Genomic DNA, 8,154 nt, shown 5'->3' on the forward strand with positions numbered 1-8,154 from the left:
GATTGGACTTGTAGTTTAAAAGTTACATAAAGAAATGTGAAAAAAATGTATTTAAAACATATTTTTGTAACATATAAGCATTAATTCAATGTAAAGCATCACCAGATTTATTATCATTTGAAAATTACTATTGAGATCTATCAAACGAAACCGAGTTATTGAAAATCGGACGGTTCATTCAAAAGTTATTCAAACTTTAACACTTAAGCACCGTATATTAAACCGTTCAAAATCAAAACATTTCAATCAAATGTTGATTGTATTCAATGTGTGTGATGTATGTGTGTATGTATGTATATATGTATGTGTGTGCGTATGTATGTATGTATGTATGTATGTATTTATGTATGTATGTATGTATGTATGTATGTATGTATGTATGTATGTATGTATGTATGTATGTATGTATGTATGTATGTATGTATGTATGTATGTATGTATGTATGTATGTATGTATGTATGTATGTATGTATGTATGTATGTATGTATGTATGTATGTATGTATGTGTGTATGTATGTATGTGTGTGTGTATGTGTGTATGTGTGTATGAATGTATATGTGTGTTTGTGATGACGATTTGCAATTTTGAAATTTGCATTGAAATTCAAGGAGAGTGTGAAACATGTCAATTGTCTGAAGTTTTCGAAGCCTCTTAGTGGAATGTGGAATACGAACTCTGAAATTAAAGAAAAGAAAAAACTTTTTCCGACTAAATTCCAATATTTAAAATTTATTCGCGACAGATATGTATACACTTCGAAATAAGACAATGATGATGCCTGCACGTTGTAGGCGAACTATGCATCTGTTGCAAATAAATATTAAATACAGTAGGATTTCGAATTTGGCGACAAATGCTAAAATCGAAACCGTGCCAAAATCGAGACCCTTTTTGATATGACAAAATTGAATGTAAATGCATTGGAAATTAACTAAATGTTATTAATCAACGATTGCAACCTTTTTCACAAAATCCGCCAAGACCTATCCATGCGGTGTAAGTAAGTTTTTGGTGACCTACGGTAAGACATAGTCCTACGGCAATAAAAATATTATTGTTCGAAATATTCTATGATCGCAAACGTTTTTTCATGAACACACTTAGGGCAATATTTTTTCGTCATTTAAAGTAATGCGGAAACTGACTGATATTTAAGCATACTTTTGGAAGTAAAATATTTTGTGTTGCCAAAAACGGATACTTTTGTTGCCAAAATCGAACCATGCCAAAGCCGAACCATGCCAAATTCGAAATCCCACTGTAGTGGGATTCAATCGGAAAAAGAATTTTCTTATCTTTAATTTCAGATTTCGATTGTCATTTTCTTCACTTGCTGTAACTCGCAATTAGACAAGAAAAGCAAAAAGCGAAGAAAAGCAGTTAATTTAAGCATTTAGATATAGTGGTGTATAGGATTTAATATACTAATGGATTGATTTTTCCAGATAAACTTATATAAATTGCAAACAATTTTTGCGCATCAATAGATGCTGTTTCCAATCAATAAATACTAGAGCTTAGAAATTTTATATAAAAATAGGAGCAAAACATTGTACGGTAGTAATTTTGTACGATTTGTTTTCGTTAGTGACACTTTAAAAGACAGAAATCTTATGTCATGCATCATATTTCAATAAATAAATCGAATTGACAAGCACTGGAAATCACATCGATCATATTTACCATTCTCAAGCATGTTTATGGCACAGCTTTTGCGCTATTCGATCTCATCTTTTCATCTTTATATATATATATACTAGCTGACCCGACAAACTTCGTATTGCCACAAATTAACCTGTGTTGTACATAAATCATGAATCTCGGATGATCTTTATCACTTCTCGAGTTTTGCAAGTCCCCCAGTGGGCGGCGCTTCCGACGGCGGGTCACCGGCAACACTCGCGACCGGCTCGTCCTGAATGATCTAGTGTTACTATAGATAGTTTTTGTGGTCTTGTTATTGATTAATGTTTTATGGAAGAGTCTCGAATTTCTCGAGTTGGATTAGTTTTTGAGTTTCGCCAAAATTTCTGTTTTATTTGTATGAGAGTCCATATCCGCCTACCACAGGGGTGAGAGGTCTCTAACTATCATAAAATAAATTCAAGACTCAAAAATCTCCTACATGCTAAATTTGGTTCCATTTGCTTGATTAGTACTCAAATTATAAGGAAATTTGTATTTCATTTGTATGGAAGCCCACCCTCTTAAAAGGGAAAGGGGTCGTAATACACCACAGAAAAAAAATTCTGCCATCTAAAACTCTCACATGCCAAATTTGGTTCCATTTACTTGATTAGTTCTAAAGTTATGAGCAAATTTGTATTTCGTTTGAATGGGAGCCCCCCCCCCCCTCCTAAAAAGGTAAGAAGTCCTAATTCATCATGGGAAAAATGGTTGCCTCCAAAAACACCCACATGCCAAATGTTGTTCTATTTGCTTGATTAGTTCTCGAGTTAGGAGGAAATTTGTATTTCATTTGTACAGGAGCCCTCCCTCTTAGAGTGGGGAGGGGTCCTAATTCACCGTAGAAAATTTTCTTGCCCTCGAAAACCTTCACATGCCAAAGTTGGTTCCATTTGCTTGATTAGTTCTCGAGTTATGGGGAAATTTGTATTTCATTTGTATTGGAGCCCCCCCTCCTAATGTGGGAAGAGGTCCTAATTCATCACAGAAAAAATTCTTGCCTCCAAAAACACCTACATGCCAAATTTGGTTCCATTTGCTGGATTAGTTCTCGAGTTATGAGGAAATTTGTATCTCGTTTGTACAGGACCCCCCCTCCTAAAGTGGGGAGGGGTCCCAATTCATCATTGAAAAAAAAATTGTCTCCAAAAACACACACATGCCAAATTTGGTTCAATTCGCTTGATTAGTTCTCGAGTTATGAGGAAATTGGTATTTCATTTGTACAGGAGCCCCTCCTCTTAAAGTGGGGAGGGGTCCTAATTCACCATAGAAAATTTTCTTGCTCTCGAAAACCTTCACATGCCAAATTTGGTTGCATTTGCTTGATTAGTTCTCGAGTTATGAGGAAATTTGTATGGAAGTCCCCCCTCTTAAAGGGGAGAGGAGTTATAATTCCTCTTATAAAGAGGGGAGGGGTCTCAATTCACCATAGAATAAATTCTTGTCACCAAAAAAAACACCCACATGCCAAATGTTGTTCTATTTGCTTGATTAGTTCTCAAGTTAGGAGGAAATTTGTATTTCATTTGTACAGGAGCCCCCCCTCTTAGAGTGGGGAGGGGTCCTAATTCACCGTAGAAAATTTTCTTGCCCTCGAAAACCTTCACATGCCAAAGTTGGTTCCATTTGCTTGATTAGTTCTCGAGTTATGAGGAAATTTGTATGGCAGCCCCCCCTCTTAAAGGAGAGAGGAGTTACAATTCCTCTTATAAAGAGGGAGGGGTCTCAATTTACCATAGAATAAATTCTTGTCACCGAAAACACCCACATGCCAAATTTGGTTCCATTTGCTTGATTAGTTCTCGAGTTATGAGGAAATTTGTATTTCATTTGTATAGGAGCCCCCCCTCCTAAAGTGGGGAGAGGTTCTTATTCATCATAGAAAACATTCTTGCCTCCAAAAACACCTACATGCCAAATTTGGTTCCATTTGCTGGATTAGCTCTCGAGTTATAAGGAAATTTGTATTTCGTTTGTATAGGAGCCGCCCCCCCCCCCCCCCTCTTAAAGTGGAGAGGGGTCCCAATTCATCATAGAAAAAAATTTTGTCTTCAAAAACACACACATGCCAAATTTGGTTCCATTTGCTTGATTAGTTCTCGAGTTATGAGGAAATTGGTATTTCATTTGTACAGGAGCCCCCCCTCTTAAAGTGAGGAGGGGTCCTAATTCAACATAGAAAATTTTCTTGCCCTCGAAAACCTTCACATGCCAAATTTGGTTCCATTTGCTTGATTAGTTCTCGAGTTATGAGGAAATTGGTATGGAAACCCCCCCTCTTAAAGGAGAGAGGAGTTATAATTCCCCTTATAAAGAGGGGAGGGGTCTCAAATTACCCTAGAATAAATTCTTGTCACCGAAAACACCCACATGCCAAATTTGGTTCTATTTGCTTAATTAGTTCTCGAATTATGCAGAAATTTGTGTTTCATTTGTATGGGAGCCCCCCCTCTTAGTTGGGGGAGAGGTCTCTAACCATCACTAAAACCTTTCCTGGCCCTAAAAACCTCTACATGCAAATTTTCACGCCGATTGGTTCAGTAGTTTTTGATTCTATAAGGAACACAAAACAGACAGACAGACAGACAGACAGACAGACAGACAGACAGAAATCCTTCTTTATAGGTATAGATATATATATATATATATATATATATATATATATATATATATATATATATATATTCAAGTCTGCAAAAATTATCTTTTGTGTTTATGTTTCTATAAATCACGTAAATGTTATAAAACTAAATAATATGTTCATCAAGTAACATAAATGACGCTTACAAGTATTTCTGCACCCAAGGAAAGAAAATATAATTATTGTACGCAATACGGTGTGAATTTGACTGGCAAATAAGAATTTTGAGAAATACAGAACGGATATTTCAAAATATAGTCAAGTTAATTATAGATGTTCCTGAGAAATTAAATAGTGATTATTGTGGCAGTAGAAAGGCTAGATCACGCCGCTAGGTGGATTAATTCGGGTTTTATACGTATGAAAATGCTAGCTGGGTAAGCATTTGTTCTATCCACTTTATGATTATTGAAGGCACATTATGATAACGAGCAGCCTCCAAAAGGAAAGCGAAAGATACGTTATCAAACGCGCCTTCAATATCCAAAAAAGTTCCTAAGCAAGATTCCTTTCGTGAAAAAGTAACGTCAATTTTATTCACCACATCATGTAATAAAGTGGTTGTAGACTTGCCACTTTGATAAGCATGTTGTGCTGAATGAAGAGGAACTTCTACTAAGTTTGTTTCGCGGATGTAGTGATCAACAATCCGCTCAAGTGATTTAAGCAAGAAAGACGCTAGACTGATTGGTCTAAAACTTTCTGCTTTCTCGTATGTCGCGCGTCCACCTTTAGGAATAATTCACACCAGGGCCCGACAACGTCACCTTCAATTGCATAGCGTCACTCAACACTGAAGCAGTGAAGCTTTGGTTTCAACAGAAGCAGCACCGTCTCAGTTTTAAACTGGCTCAGTCAGCGTCAGCGAAACGGATTTCACTTCATCATGACTATCGGTTTCAACTTTTAATTTGTACCTTTCTATCAAATATTCTGAAGAAGGCCAGCTACTTTGAATGCAAATGAATTGAATTTGAGTTATATTTCCTACAGTGAAACGCATATTATAGTTAACCTAGTCAATGTCGACAAATCGTGCCTGACTTTCTGCCGTTGTCAATTGAAACAGCCACCAACTTCAACTGAAGCTTGCTTGAAACGTTCTGTTCAACAAATGAAGCAAGTCACTTCATGTATGAAGCGAAGGTAAGAAAAAGTCAGTTTCATTTATTTGTTTCGACGATGCCGGGCCCTGATTAACACCATTGAGTTGGGATGCATCCAATAGCAATACTACGCACAAACATTCTTCTCAGAATATGTTTGAAGTACTTGAATTCTTTCTGCAGTAGAACAGGGTATATTCCATCTGTTCCAGGAAATTTGTATGGAGAGAAGTTGTTCACGGCCCACTCAATCGCTTCAGTTGTTACAAGTCTCCGAGCAAAAGCCCATAAGTCTAAGCCACCTAAAACGATTTCTGGATCGTTTCCTACTTCAGCTACCACACAGCCTGGAAAGTGACTATAAAAGAGACATTCCAGGATTTCATTGTCATTCGAACAGTATTCGCCGTTCGAACTTCGAATGTTATTAGCCTGATAATCTTTCGATTTTGACAGCAATGGTTCCCCCACGTTGAACAGATTTTGCCAAGTCAATCCCATTTTATCAACAGCACATCTTTTCACTACACCTCCCAATGAAACGACAAACATGCGTATCCATATAGTATAGAATAACATTAAAAGCGAACACTATTCGCGTTGACGGCATTAACCCATTATGACCCAGCGTATGATATATCATACCTCGTCTTCAAAACCTGTTTACTGCTGAATTTCAATAGTTAGCATTGTTAATATATCACTACAAGAGAGATAAGACATCAATCTGATGTGTGTGTGATATAATTTGTCAGTTATTGTCATTTCATCTGTATTTTCAACAGTGCAAAGTTGTGACAAATGGCGGAAAAAAAGTTGAAAAAATGGCGAAAAAATGTTTGTCTCCAAAACGCATGAAAAAGTCTACATTTAGTGACAAAACATTACCTGACATGTAAATTAGTATTTATATGTAAAGTCTATCACAAAATTCGATAAGAAATCTGTAAAAAACTTTGTGATTTGTTTGTTTGAAACTGAGCCTATAAAATATTTCACCTGCGATATTTTGGCCTTGAAAGCATTCCAAATGACGATTTTGCGTTTCCCGACACATTCGAGCCATAATATAATAGATTACAGAGTTTCACTTCATTTGGTCCAAATTTAGGTATACCCGGGTCATAATGGGTTAAACGATCTCTTGCACTCTCATAAAAATGCCCGTATGTACGAGTGGGTGAAAATCTGCCAAAATGTTTCGATCTCTTGCGCTCTTTAAGAAATTCCTATTTCGCTTCACCCCTACAGTAAACTTTTGGAGGTGCAGCAGCTTACGTTCGTCAACGCGAATAGTTGTAGCGCATTTTTCCGACACAAATGTCAAATTCGCCTAGGTTTAATCCAAAGTAAATTGATATATACCAGGTATATGACAATGCGAGCTGTCATATACACTTTGCACTAACACATCTACACTAGTTCTGAGATTTCGAGCATTTTGTATGGAAAATTAGTTAATTTTTTAAAAAAAATCGTTGGATACGCAAGATTTGTCTATTTTTTTCTCACAGTTTTTATGTTTATGCTTAGAACATTATTTCTAGTATGTATTTTCATGAATACAATGAAGTGCAACATTCCAAATTGCAAGCGGAAATTTTTTCGTCAAAACGGTATCAAGATGTCTCAAAGAAATGTCGTTATATCGCTTTCCTACAAGTAGTAAAACAAAAAAGAATTTTTTAAAAATGCTCGGACATGATTGTTCAATAAGCAGCATGAGCAACATTGTTATCCGCCCGCGATATTTTTCGTCTGATTTCTGGTAAGCTTTTAAAGTGTTAATTGTCTAAGACCGTTTTGTAGCAATCTAAGATTACTTTTTATGGTTTTCTACGTAGTGTTGAGACGGGTAAATTTATGATAAAAAGGTATCATCTTGGAACAGTGACTTCAACTTAAGCATTTTCAAGCAGTAGCACAAGCATCTATTCGAATAAAACTATTTTTTAAAAGTAGACAACAAAGGCAGATATTCAAGAGCATCATGCAAGCAAAATGTTGGATGGAACGTGTTTTAATTTAAGCAACCGTATACCGTATTGATCGTGAAGTATTAGAAACATTAATTCATTTTTCAATTGCACATCGAAATAGTTAGTCACCCATGTTCTCAAATTTTTTACGCATAATAAAGAAGGCTACAAGTGTAAATGACTTTAAATATATTCCTTACATTTCATTATAAATGTTCAAATATTTCTCTGGAATAATATAGCTGCATTTATTAATTACAATTAATTTAGTTTTAATTTTCATGCAAGTTCCACCATATTTCAGAACTATTTCTTCTTCTTTCTACACACACTAATGCAACCCTCGATGGTCACATACCTGGTATATATCAATTTACTTTGGGTTTAATCGTCTTGCCGTAAAGAATTTGCGATCTGTTGGGACAAAGGACTTGTAATTTTTCTGGCGCACTTTCCTAACACAGACATCAAATTGGACTATGTTTAATGGCGTTCGTAAGAAATCTGTTGGCACGAGGGGGCTTTGTCACTCTTCCTGGCGTACTTCCCAAGCAAGGACATCAAAATGGTCTGGGTTTGGGTCGATTTCCTCGGTGCTGCCCAAACGTTGCAAGTTCAGTGTTCAGTGTTGCAGGATTCATCCACTTGGCACATATTATTTGTTGGTAGTTTTACGGTTATTGCTTTGCTCTAGCGAGACAACTTGCAGCCGTGAGCAATACATGCTTAGTTCATCG

This window comes from Sabethes cyaneus, chromosome 3 (assembly GCF_943734655.1).
Source record: "Sabethes cyaneus chromosome 3, idSabCyanKW18_F2, whole genome shotgun sequence".
In the NCBI taxonomy this organism is placed as follows: Eukaryota; Metazoa; Arthropoda; class Insecta; order Diptera; family Culicidae; genus Sabethes; species Sabethes cyaneus.